Source organism: Bombus impatiens, unplaced genomic scaffold (genome assembly GCF_000188095.3).
Source record: "Bombus impatiens unplaced genomic scaffold, BIMP_2.2 scf_0019, whole genome shotgun sequence".
Taxonomy (NCBI): domain Eukaryota; kingdom Metazoa; phylum Arthropoda; class Insecta; order Hymenoptera; family Apidae; genus Bombus; species Bombus impatiens.
Window position 1 is genome coordinate 1,443,092 of NT_176438.1, and position 13,114 is coordinate 1,456,205.

At 44.6% G+C, this 13,114-nt stretch overlaps 3 long non-coding RNA genes across 3 annotated transcripts in view; 2 read left to right on the top strand and 1 right to left on the bottom strand.

The window, feature by feature from the left end:
- Nucleotides 1-2,343: 2,343 nt before the first annotated feature.
- LOC112212268 lies at nt 2,344-8,054 on the bottom strand. The gene is made up of 2 exons (XR_004461345.1): nt 7,935-8,054; nt 2,344-7,646 (listed from the first exon to the last, which is right to left on the bottom strand). It is a non-coding gene; the product is annotated as an uncharacterized LOC112212268 (long non-coding RNA).
- On the top strand, nt 2,876-4,969 carry LOC117151430. Its single transcript, XR_004461344.1, has 2 exons — nt 2,876-4,149; nt 4,370-4,969. It is a non-coding gene; the product is annotated as an uncharacterized LOC117151430 (long non-coding RNA).
- A 4,482-nt stretch (nt 8,055-12,536) lies between the features above and the next one.
- Nucleotides 12,537-13,114, top strand: part of LOC117151431 — a 5,060-nt gene continuing 4,482 nt past the window's right edge. The window contains exon 1 of the long non-coding RNA XR_004461347.1: nt 12,537-12,667. This is a non-coding gene — a long non-coding RNA (uncharacterized LOC117151431). The remainder of the gene's footprint in view (nt 12,668-13,114) is intronic.

A 13,114-nucleotide genomic window follows, 5' to 3' on the forward strand; every position in this document is an offset into this window, starting at 1 on the left:
ACATCTCTATCAACGTCAATAGAACACGCTCCACTTTTACAAGAAGATATCACGTTACTTTATCCTTTCGCACCTTTATATACTTTTTAAGATTTCGGAAACGATAGGGTATGCTGCAGGAAAACGACGAAGATTCTGCATACGTGCGTGGGATTATTCATTGGTTTCGTGGGCTCAGCAGTGAAAACCGTGTTCCCCCAGCTGTAATGTACTCTGTTAAAAAGGCTCTGGGATCATGGAAAACACTGTGCGAGTACTGACCATTCTTCAAGCATATCGTCGTTCCTATCCATCGTTCTGTCTTTTTTCAGCTGCGTGTATAGTCGAACGCAGCCGTGAGCGTACGCAAATTAGTCTTCCGCTCGTTTCAAGCGTAAAGTACAGTGCACATCCGTCGGCCGGAAAATTTCATTCGTAAAATCGCGTTCATCCTTACGTAGAAGCGTGGTGGAATTTTTTCAAATATTGTAGCGTTTAAAATCACGCACGTTCTCTTAACGGTAGGATTTAGATGAATATGTAGTAAATCGAATGGGTACACCTGCTTCGTCGAATTGTCTTACGTAGCAGCTGAGTAACGCGGTCTCGATCGTCGTTGCAAAGCCACTTTGTAATTGCTGTGCAATATCCCTGCCGTTAGAGCGCCGTTCACCTCGAGCCTTCTGTACTTTCTAAAACCGCTTACTTTCGTAACTTAGCAAACACCGTCGGCCTCGTACCGCGTACCGTATTGCTGCTGGTGATTATGGGCTTACATTTTTTCTTTCTTCGTAAAGCTCTGCGTTGTCATTTTTCATATACATAATAAGTGGATAAGAGCGTACCTTTTTTAACTCTTTATGGATGCTTCTTCGCAGGTTGAACAAGTTTATTGCTTCCTCGTACCGATTATTTCTTTTATTTTTGAGAAATTCGTTGGATGCATATTTTTAATGGTACGATGCAATAATTGTTTAAAAAGATTTCCAACGTGTAGTTCTCGTATGAAAAATCATAAAAAATAGTTTGACTATTTAACTGTTTTGCGTAGATAAACAAACACTTTGTTTCATTACATTTCAAAATGTATTATTTTCTTGAAGGCCGTGAAACAAAAAAGTGTTTACGATGTTTTTATCGGATCAGAGTTGTCAGAAGGGGATTATCGCATATCTTGTCACGATTTTCACGTAAAAAGCGTATGCATATACAAGCGAAAAGTTTGGAAAGTTACCACTCCTTAGGAAGAATGAACAGGTAGGAGACTATGATGGAACGAACGAGATATACCGTGTGCGCACGTACATGCTAGGAGGAAAGGGAAGTGGGACTGGCTTGCCTTGTGCTACTTTGTACACACGTACCGCTATCGAGATTGTAGTATCGATATGTATTTTGTACCGATATCGTAATATTTACCAGATTTGTTCCTTCTTTCAGTACCATCAACATTGAATCATTGCTATTACCGAACAATGTGCATTATAAATCTTTAAATGTTTGCACTTGAACCTTCTTTCCTTCTTTTACAAAACTTTCAAAGAAACTTTTGCTTTCGTTCGATCACTTGGTTATTACCACTTTAGCATAACTCGAGCATGATTGGTTCGTTTCGGACATGGTAGCGGAAGGAGGTACATAATTTCATTGGTCGACTTCGGAGGGTCGTAAAAGCAACTGGAAAATGGCCTTGGGAAAGAAGGATCCTAAGCCGTAAGTATTGGTTAAAACCCATGCAAAAACGCAAGTGGCGGGTGGTCAACAACCGCCATTTTATAGACGCCACCGCATTTCGGCCATCTTTTGTATAGTAACCGAAACGTTTCCATTTCCATTTGGGATTGCTCGATTGGCTCGAATTCCATTCACGCGCTATCTAATTTTACTCGTTGGCCTCGAATCCGCTTCGCCATGGCCTATAGCGTGCTGTTCTACCTGAGTCCGAGGAAACACACATGGAATCAAAGTCGTTCGAATAGTTGAACTTCCCGATTTATTGCTATTTCTATTGATTTCTACAATTTTCAATCTAATAACGATTATTTTTATTCACAAACCCGTAGTGCATCTCGATGTTGGCAAAGTACCGAATTTGTCTAATATCATTCGCTTGTTATTAAATATAGCGATTCCACCGGAAGTAATACGACTGTATATACGTGTATGTAATTACTTGTTTATATTTATATCCGTAGGCGTATACAGATTGTTGTTACAAGCAATACGATAAATATATACGTACATGTAAAGTAAGATGTTCTATGCATGCGCATGTAAGATAGAAGAGAATTGTTTTTTGTAATAAAGCGTTAGTTTTATAAACTTGAATCTTCTGCAACAATATTAAGAATAAACACATATATATATATAATCAGAAAACTTCATTTGCTTCTTTTAAAAGACCACACCACTCTAGTTCAATCTGCGGCTAACATTTTTTTAGGTAATTCACGTATCAACATGGTAAAAGGTTATACAGATTTCTAGAACGTTTATACCCTCGCCTTGGTAATCTCGTTAACCGCTTCGGTAAAGGATTAAACCTCTTTACGCGCATCAAATACATAATCCGAAACAATGCCGGCTAGTGACTTGGCTCGTCTTCTTCGGGTTTCGACTTAATCCGCTAAATACGAGTTCCGTCCTCGCTGCATCTTTCGCACGTTCTATAACATCAGCGACGAAAATTCCACGCTATTCATTATATACGCCAACTGGCTTTAACTGTCACAATTTTTAGGCGAAACATTTACGATAGTCGCACATCTGTTTATCTATATACATATGTGGAATATACATAAAAAGCACTCGTTCCATAGCGACATCGTCGAGGCGTCAGACTTCATTTTCTACTTTCCGTCGTTTGAAAATTCTCGTTGCCTGCGCCAATGTTGTGGATGACATCATTGCGAAACGGTTGAACGGCGGGGAAAGGGGCATCCGTAAAGATCGTGGATCATCACGAAGAGCGGGTAAAGACGAAGAGTGTGTTGCGTGGCGGACAGGAGGGGGGTCGAGAATGAAAAGGAAGACATGGCTAGCGATGGCCTCGAGACGCTTCGAATTTTTTCCGCCACGCGGAACGGTACAAGTTCTCGATTAGTTCAAACAGCGACGTGTAGTAAATTTGAAGAAACGTAGTGCGCAACCTTGGTAGAAAGTGATAAATCTATCGAGCTGAAACCACGTGGAAAGAAATTATATAACGCGTCTCGTTCATTGTAGTTTCTTACGGTAAATTGCGTTTATTCGTTCGTATATAAGCAGAAAGGGGAACATTTGTACAGTTCTCGATCGATCTTACGAACGATATCAGATGCAAGTTGTTAGAGAAATTAAGAGGCAGAATCGAACGACCAACGCTAGACACACAGAAGTCCTGGGCGACTAAAGAGCAAGTGGGAGGAACGGAGAATGGAAGAACAGCGAAGAGAGAACGACCGAGGTCTTTCTACGTAGAAAACTTACAGAGGGGGGAGAGGAGAACGAAACCGTGATGTGATATAAGTATGAGAATTCAGCGGTGGGGTAGACCAGGCAACCAGGCCTTGAACAAGCGAAAAAGAACAGAAAGCTTCGGATCCTTTACAATACGCTACACAAACTACCGCTTCATAAAGTTGCACGAAAATCGACTACCGCATCTTCCGTTACCAAATCGTCGTTTCCAATCCGTTTGCACGTCTCGTCACTGTGATTTTTAACGATTTGGACGTTGTCTCGTTACGAAAACTAAAGACATGCCCAGAAATAGAAAGTTACACGTCCAAGTTCCTTTTGACTCGAATCACGCGCATAATTTTAAAACGGCTAAGTCGAGAGTTAAATTCGAACCATCGCTACTTCGAAGTTTGTATAAGCTGTCGCTGTGGGATTATCCGAGGCGATTAATGCCCACGCGAAATTTCTATTTTGATTACCTGAAACGAGCGTTACCTGGAGCGAACTTGAATTTTAATGATCGTGCACGCATCCGTAAAATTGGCGTTACGCAAGAAAGACCGACCTAACCAGCCTCGTTCACAAAAGTGTGCTTTCTAAAAGTGTCGTAACGAGATATAGCCGTTCAAAACTGGGAGATGCTTCTTCTACAAGTAAGCAACCATCGAGAGAAGCAGGCTAAGTTTCTACGACACTGGAACAATGATCAAGCGCATAAAGAATTATAAGGTAAACGTGACGCGTTACATGCGATTTTTCTAGAGTTCTTTCTGCTATCGTCCGCCTATCGTTGGATTTTGCATTTCGATAACGTTTCTATCGAAGAAATCGGTTTCCTCGTATTTTACTCATCGAGGAATGTCAGTATACATTTCCATGCTTCTACGTGCGCTGAGGTTCGCCGTGCATCGAGCTTTCGCAGTACGGTTCATCGGAATTTACGTTGCAGGAACTTTTCCGGAAGTGCGTCAGTAGAATACCGACAATGCATAGAACGGCAGTGGCAAGAAAAAAAAAAAAAAAGAAAAAGAAGAAGAAAGGATGGCCCGAGGAGAAAGAGAAACAGAAAAATAAGAAGAGTATGGCTATCGTCGGAAATTCGATTACGCGTTGTATAACCACAAGTATATCAAACCGTTGACACCCCATCGGGATTCGTATCCTGTTTTGAGACACTCGACAAACGTCTGCGTTTTTCGTTCATTGGGCGTCATCGTAGCCGCGAAATTTTTTCTACCTATGCCGCGAACAGAAATGAGGAAGAAAAAGGGAGAAGCGAAGGAAAAATGTCTTACCTTTTAGCGTCACGATATTTACGAACGTCGAACGAAACACGTATCGCTACGTCAAAGGTTGCTAGGCTCCGTAACGTTTTATCCGGACGATTACATTTATCCTCGTGACCGTGTATCGACCGTGTAACTTTACGATTGTCCGTACCGAAGTTCATACATTTTTCATCGGTCAGCTAAATTTTAAATATCGTCGATATATCGCGATATATAGCTTGTCTCTCGAACTCGCCAGAAATAAAGTCCTTTCCTGCTGTTCCCTTGCCTTTTCCTGGGACTAGATCCTGGCTTTATCGTCAAGCTGCGACTGTGTACGATGCGACACCTATAGAAGCGACAATTCTACGTCGACGGGTAAATTATTTTTCGATGCCGCCTCTGCGAGTACGAAACTCTTCTCGCGTGAACTGGATCCAATCGTATAGAAACATATAAATCTCGATTCGATTTATCCCCAACTTCGTATCTTCGTAAACTCGAGAAAATATGTTGAAAACAGCTGAAACATAGATCTTCGCTTTGATAAAGCGAAAAGTACGATAAACCGGATGATGTATCGGCAAAGATGTTTCCTCGGAAGGTTGAAAAATCGGCACCATCTTCTAATTGTTTGAACCGATGAAACGTTCCTCAAAACAATAATCGTACAATGGAAATGGTATCTACGCAGAGGCAAAAGCATTTGAGGAGACGAGATGAGTGATCGAAGCGGCGCGAAACGAAGCAACGGAGGAAAAGGAAAACGAAAGCGAGAACTTCCGGTGGGGAGAGAAAGAACGAGGGAGAAGAGAGCAAAGAGAAGGAAGTATTGCGAGGCGTGGGAGAGGGCGTCTCCTTTGACGGAGCGAGGCCACGCAGTGGAGAGAGGATTTTACGAAGCAGCCTGTTCGTGCTTCTATCCTCACCGAAAACCCACCCCAACTTTCACCCTCGCAGCACGCCCGGACGACTCGATGCTCAAAGATGGCCGCCTAGCTGGCTAGGAGGTCACCGGGTGCCTCGCTAGACCACGCCCTACACTCGCCAAACCCGACGGCTTTCCATCGGCCGATTTAGCTTCCACAGCCAGTATCAAGGGCGCTTCAAGGACGAATGCCATTCTGCTCCTTGAAGAAAAATCGTAGCTCCCTCGCTGCGATTGTTTCTTCCCGGAAATTGCGCAATCACGCCGCTCGTTAGCGTCTTGGTGTAGTCTTTCTTAATCGGCCTTCCTCGTTTTCCGTTACGTGACACGTTATTCTCGCGAAACGATGGAAAGTACCACCTTCTATCCATCTTCGTTAGGTCTACGAAATTCTCCTTTCCGTTTAGACTTCGTTTCCAAGTTTTCGATTCGAAGCGTTCGCGATTTCATATCTTTCTTTGATGTTACTTTCGTTTGGAATACGTAGCCTGTGATGTCCGACGTTCGTTATATTTATTAGATATGGAAGAAGACGTTTATCAGCGGTATCGATCTCTCGCCTTTCTTTTCACGAGATCCTGTTACAAATATGGGACATGGCAGCCGTTGAAGGAACTCAACGGTCAAACAGATACGTGTGTTACGCGTAACGAATAATTATGGAATTCAAAGGAACACGACTGGTTATCGAAAGAAATACGTGTGCGCAGAGAGGCGGGCTGAGTCACCGAGACGTATCGCGAGCCCCTCCTCCCCCTTCTCTTGTCTAGAACTAAATAGGTTTTTGGAGCGTGAGCTTTTTCGGGACAAAATCGATCGACCTGTTTCACTGGCCTAATTACTGGTCGACGTTCTACCGCCGGAGTTCTCGTTCTCGTACGTGTAAACTTGCCGCCTCTGTACATTCTGATACGCTCTGCAAACTCCACTACAGCGGCAAACGTGAGTGTGTCTGTATGTACCAAGTTCTCCACTCTGACAAAAGAGAACAGGATTTACGCTCGCTAATCTCGAAAGATAAGTAATTGGCAAAGTGTATCGCCAAGTCCGAGTACGAAGATAGTGGCGCCAAACGGAAAGATGCAACGCTCGCGTAATCGATGGTCGAACGAATAATGCTCACGCGATCTAGTGGAACGTAGCCTTGTAAAATTTCACGGCGACTATCTCTCTAAACATCATACGAGGAATTTCTCGCAGATACGTCTTAGACGACGTTATTTCCTCTACTAGGCTGCTCGTTCCGCAAAAATGAGACAATAAATGTCGAGCAACTTGATTTCGCGGAACAACGGCACAATTTACTCGCTATAGCCACTAAAATGTTTCCCGATAAACAGTCCCTCCATCTACCATCACGACATGTTAACTGGCTTACAGCGCTATCCGGTATACGCACTACGAATCGAACGATAAATAATATGTATGGATTCATTCATTCAACTGCAACCAACCGGTGTCCTTTTTTTTTAATGAACGGCAAAAGTTATTGCTGTTTCTGCCTCGCGTAAGTAACAGGTTACAACCGTGTTTAATAGCAAGTGCATTTCCACACGTGCAAGTTTCACCTGTACATTCGACGTAGATGATACATTCGTTTCTCTTCTCCTTTTTCTATATCGTCCGAGTTTTTTTTCGATATTGCTCCCATGGTACGTGGCGAATATTCACGCGCGATATTTTCCAAGTACGATAGTACCCGCGTCATTTATTTCGCAAACAACTTCCCCCGAGCGACACTGCCGAGATATCCCTCATTAGCACCCCTACGAGCTGTGCGTCTTCACCTGTCTTTCAATTATATCTCTGGCTTCCCTCGCCGGGATTGCTCGTTATCCTCGGAAACCGAGGCGGGTTACGTAATGCGTGCTATAATGGCGCGATTATCGTGTGTGTGAGATAGAATTTTTAAGAACCGAGGAGTTGGAAGAGGAAGAAAAGAAAAATAGCGCTGGACTAACGAGCGGCGCTGCTTCATCGTCGGTAAGCAGAAATTTCAAGGATACTTGAACGCTGTTTTCTAAGATTTTCTGTAAAGAAAAAAAAAGAAAAGTCATTCGCTGATCGATGTAACTAACGAAATAACCGACCGTTTTGGGATCGACGACGCACGAGTATAATATAGTCTTGAATCGAGCGAAAGGAGGTGGAGCAGGAAACGTAAAAGATAGTAAAGGAGAGGGCGCGCTAGTGTCGGAGGAGGGACAGAGGTATTTCCGTTGTTGCAGAGTCTATCCATTTGGCAGGTTTATCAAAGGGTATGTGGACGCGCACGCGCGCTCGCATGTGCCCACCTACCTACTTACTTACTTACCTACCTGCATCTTAGTTTGCCTGCTTGCCAGCCAGCCTCCTCTCTAGCTGCTCTCTGGTTGCTCGATTCTCCTGGCCTGCCTGGCTGCTTGCCTGCTAGGCTGCCGGCCTACCGGTTTGCCTTGATCCCTTGAATAGCCAGGAGGTGGGTTGGAAGGTAGGTACGGCTTTCTTACGTAAGCGCTCCACTAGAGAGCGAGTTATCGTGGCAGGGTCGAACAGATGAATCGACACAGAGAAACAGATTTCCAGAGATCCATCGACCGAATTCTTTCTCAACGAGGTTAGACGCTCTTCCGAAAGATCGAAGAGAATCGTTTCGCTGTACCATCTGTGATATTCCAGGCGATCGATTTAACTTCGAAAATTCGAATCGACTTGACAGATCTATTTCGAAGGGAAAGCTCGAATTTGTTCATCGACTACGCGTCGGTAGGCAATCCGGTTGATTAGCAGGTCTACCAACGATGAAACGTAACGATGTCTAGTTATTTATTGATCAGCGGCGTGAACGATGAGGCAAACCTAGGGCGATTCATCGTGTACTGTCAAGGCCGAGAACTTCCTCCTTTCGTTCTTCGACTCGATTAATCTTGCGAAAGAAACGCTCAATCCGGAAGAATCGAGGCAGGAACAGCAATATCGAGACGAACGACGCGTATCGTCGATGGTGGAGCATTCCGCCGATGGTCGCGCGGTTCCTAAGCGGGCCAACAACATCGCTATGAATCGTACTCGGCCGGAGTACGGCGCTTGTGCCGTGACACAGATATCACGCCCTCTCTCCAACCCCCTTCGCAATATCCCTTGCTTTCATAGCCGCTGCAAACTGGGCCAGTGCATCTATGAAACGGACGCGTAAATTTACTGGATCAACTTTAACGTTCATCTCCGCAGAGCTAAATATTAGGGTCGCGTTCCTCGCTTCTCGCTAGCCGCGGCGTTTTCTCCACTACCTTTTTCCTCCTCCTCCTCCTCTCAATGTTCCCATCTGCCGTGCTCTGTATTTTCGAGGCCAAATTCTTCCTTCCACGCGTATTTCTTTACCTTTGACCCTCACATAATGCACGTAACGTATATACAAAATACGAAACGAACAAGCATCTCGATGCACGGAAACGCGAGTAATAAAAGAGGAAGAGATGGCCAAGCGTCCCGAAGATCGTTTCGAAGACGAACAGACACATTCGTCTGGCCGATCGAGCCATGAAAATTTCAGAGTATGCGGATAGACCTGTTGGGTGTCCGTTGTGGCTAGAGCAGCGTTGCAGCCGTATTTTTCCATAACGAGAGTGCCGTCGCGTCGCATCAGGAGGCGCAATTGTGGAGGTTAGAATCACGCGTGCGCGACCGCTCGCGTTCTCTCGCGTATCCATAATTGCGCCGCTTCCTGCGCGTGAATACCGTTGTCCTACATTTCGGTAAGTACGCCTCCGTCGCGTTATTTTACGAACTAGGTCGAACGACTCGGCCGTCATACCGCGCAAGCCTAATCGTCGCGAGTCTGCTGGCCTACTGCTCGCTCCTTTCTTTTCACCGATCGACCGCCCGCTATTTTATCTCACCCTTATCACCGTGCCTCACCAATCATAAATGGTACACCGATCTAGCTAGAATATTCTTTCGTTCAACGATGCCACGACGGTTGGTGCCTGTCATCGAAACTCTTTCTTCTTCTTCTGCTTCTTCTTTCGTTTCTCCTGCGTGTGCGTATCTCTACACAGTCTAAAGGAAACTTCGTCTCAGAACGCCTGAAACGATACTGTCTGTGGAGATTAGGGTTAGGTTGGGGTTAGGTTTGAGATTCGCTTCGAGAATTAATATCTGAATCACGACAAAACACCTGCGAGAAATTGGGCGATTACGTTGTTGCGTCGAAAACACTTTCAGACCCCCTTGACACGGGACTTGAAATCGTAGCGTAGGAAACCTCCTATCGTTATTGCGATCCGGTGTAATTACGGCTTACTCGTACTTCCGAGATTTTCCTCGCAGGAATTGCTGGAAACATTTATTTTCCTCATCCTCGATTGTTCTCTGCGTTCTGTTGCTAAGACCAGTGTCTTCGGTCTCGATAGAATCTCGTAGCAAAAAAAGGAACAACGATTTCTACCTTCTGCAAGATGAAACACATCGGATCGAGTTGAAAGACGTGTCGTTAGTTTCGAGATTCCTAACCTATATACCTGACAGTTTTCGTAAAGGCACGCGTTTGCAAGGTAAAAACGATGCATTACATCATCGACTGTGAAAACATTCGCGTGTTCTCCGAGAGAATGACAGGTGCAGGGATAGGCCGACCCGCGAGCGTTCGTAACGAACGTTCTAAGCTGCGAATCTGCCGCTACACGGAAGCGCGGACCCTTTCGGAGGAAGCGGACTTTCGCCCTAGTGAATTCGCGCACCGGTGGATCATCGTTAATTTTAGAGGGCAGCAGCGGCCTTCGAGCAACGCAGCTCGATCTCTCTTTTAACGAGCATCGATGGGGACGAATTTCTCTCGCTGCCTATTCCTCGTAATTATTCCACCTTTCGGTTTTTCTTCCTCCGTCCTTCGACCAACTTCCTAGCCGATATTAAACGCGCATCGACTTCGTTAACCCTGGCTCCCCATTACCGCGGCACTTCCGCTAAAAACGCTTATTTCTTGAAACACGCCTGATTCTAGCCGTCTCTTAAATACCGTGTATGCGTCGGTATTTCGTCGCTTCACGCGAGGAGGTCTGGTCTTTGGTTTTGCATACTATTCGGCGTGTCTGAGAGGAATCTTCGCGTTGGAGGAGTATTCGTCCTTGGTGAAAACTCGTTAAACAATGATTACTCTTGAGGATCTATACTTATCGATAAGGATATTTTGTTTTCGTACAGTAAACAAATATGATACACGTACGATAGGAACTCGTATCATGCGTTAGCGGAATGACGTGGCGCTTAAGTTTTTTAATTTTCAATTTCAATATTTGGAATTCTAAATGTTTCAAAAATACGACGCACGTCGTTCATTTGGTTTTTAAAGGTAGGAATTGCGGCGGAGTGACGATGAGCATATCTACGGTGAGTATGTTTTCGCAACGAAGATATTTCAACGGCCGAGACGTGGTAAGATTTTTGTACGATTTTGCTCCGGCCACGTCGGACCTTTTCGGACTAATTCTCTGCCTGGACGTGAATGCGTACACACATATACACTCGCGTAAATATACACAGGCGGTACTCTCTGGCGATTCTTACGTAATCGCAAGATAGACTTAGCGATATTTCGTTCTTTTAACGCCGCTGAACGCTCGAGCTGTTTTTACGTCGTGATCGGAGAAGCGATTCTCAAAATGTTGCGTCTGGCATATAGGTAAGTATACGTGTGTTCGAACGAACTTCCCGTGCGATGAATCGAAAATAACGATGAAATATTACTTACTTGTATAGGTATATTGTCGCTAAATAAATCCAAGTGTATAATTTTATCAGATAAATTTCACTGTGCTGAGTTGCTGATTTGTTTTTGAATCGTTCGTCCGATTAGAACTTGCTTAAGCCACTACCTTACTTCGAGCACGATAAGCAAAAAAGATTCTTATCGCGTTGTAACAGGATGCGCGAAGAACATAAGATCAAGATCACCACCGGTTTCTGCTATAAAAAATTTTCCATTCGATCTTCCTGCCCTTTGGTAATAAACATTCTAATTTACTATATTTGTTACTTGTCTCGGTGTACGTATGGGTAATAAATAATCTCGAAACCAAGGAACAAATCATCGACAGAAGAAATTGTTCGCTATTGAAAAAGACAGGTGACCCTGGACAGAAAAATAGTCGAATTGTTCGCACAAAGATGTCCTGACATAGCGCTACAGCCATGATGCAAGTACATATTTACTACATACCTACTACAAGCACATACCTACATACGCATTAAGTAGATACGAGTTCGTGCGTAAATACATACATTGGAACGACGAGACCACGCTTACAATTACGTTTGCTGATTTTGTGATCATAAATTAATACGATTCCAAATAGATGCGACACGACTACGTGCGCCGTATTCCATGGGAATATATGTATGTATGTATATTGAATACGCGTGTATACACCCGCCTCTGAAGGTAGCGTAACACAGTGGTACTCACCGCGAAAATTATCCGTTGCTACTCTACGTCTTAATCCGTCGCGTTAGTAACAATAAGAGTCAGCGTTTTCTGGGAAATGAAAGACTCGTTGATACTAAAATACGATTTGACGTTCATGGAAGCGGAACGCAAAGACTTTCACGGTGTGCGATTTCCATTGTCTTCGTATTCGAAATTAGACGGTAAACGTACCGAATAAATAATTAAGTATAACATTTTGAATATTCGTTCGACTAACGACCGTCCTTTGAAGTATATACGTAATTTAAAATTCAAGTATGCACATCGGAAAGACATTGGTTTCGTAGGAAGAACCGACTGAGGGAGACGGCGTCGTTACGGAAAGCAATTGGTCGAGCAAGTGGAAATATCCAAGATTCAGCGAGAAAGACGCGCGCGTTCGTTGTCTCGAACGACACCGATTTCCAAGTGGAAAAACCAACTGTTACCAACTGCGGTTAACGCATATTGCGTGCACATTCCATGATCGTTCGTTCGTGCGATGTACACACGGAGGAGAAACGATATTCGAAGAATCCCTTTGACCGTGGCACGAGCAAACTTTCGAGAATTTGATCGGCATGGCAGCGAAAGAGTGAGCATAGCTCGGTGAGTACCACTGTTGTAGGGCGATCATGCGCGCTCTTCCAGCTCTACGGCAACCAACCCCCGCGGCTTGCGTCGCCTATCTAGCCTTCTGTTAGTTGCGTAACGCTGCAGAGTCATGCGATAGGATAGTACTGTCGTGGCGCGACTCACGAACACGGACGAACATGGTCGAACGTGCACGAACGTGGACGAAGAGGAACGAGGAGAAACGAACGGCACAGAGGAAACGAACCGAGCAAGACGAACGGACGTGCGGACGTACCGATAGATCCAGAGAGAGGAAGAAGGAGAGAGAGATGGCGAGCGCGCGAGGTTAGGGGAAAGGAGAAGATGCTTCGTCTTTGGCGAGGACGAAAAGAGTGTAGAACGTAGAACGTAGAGTGTAGGTAGAGTGCAGAGAAGAGACGGTTCAGCCTTGAAACGCGCCGCGAGCGGCTTCGTCGCGAG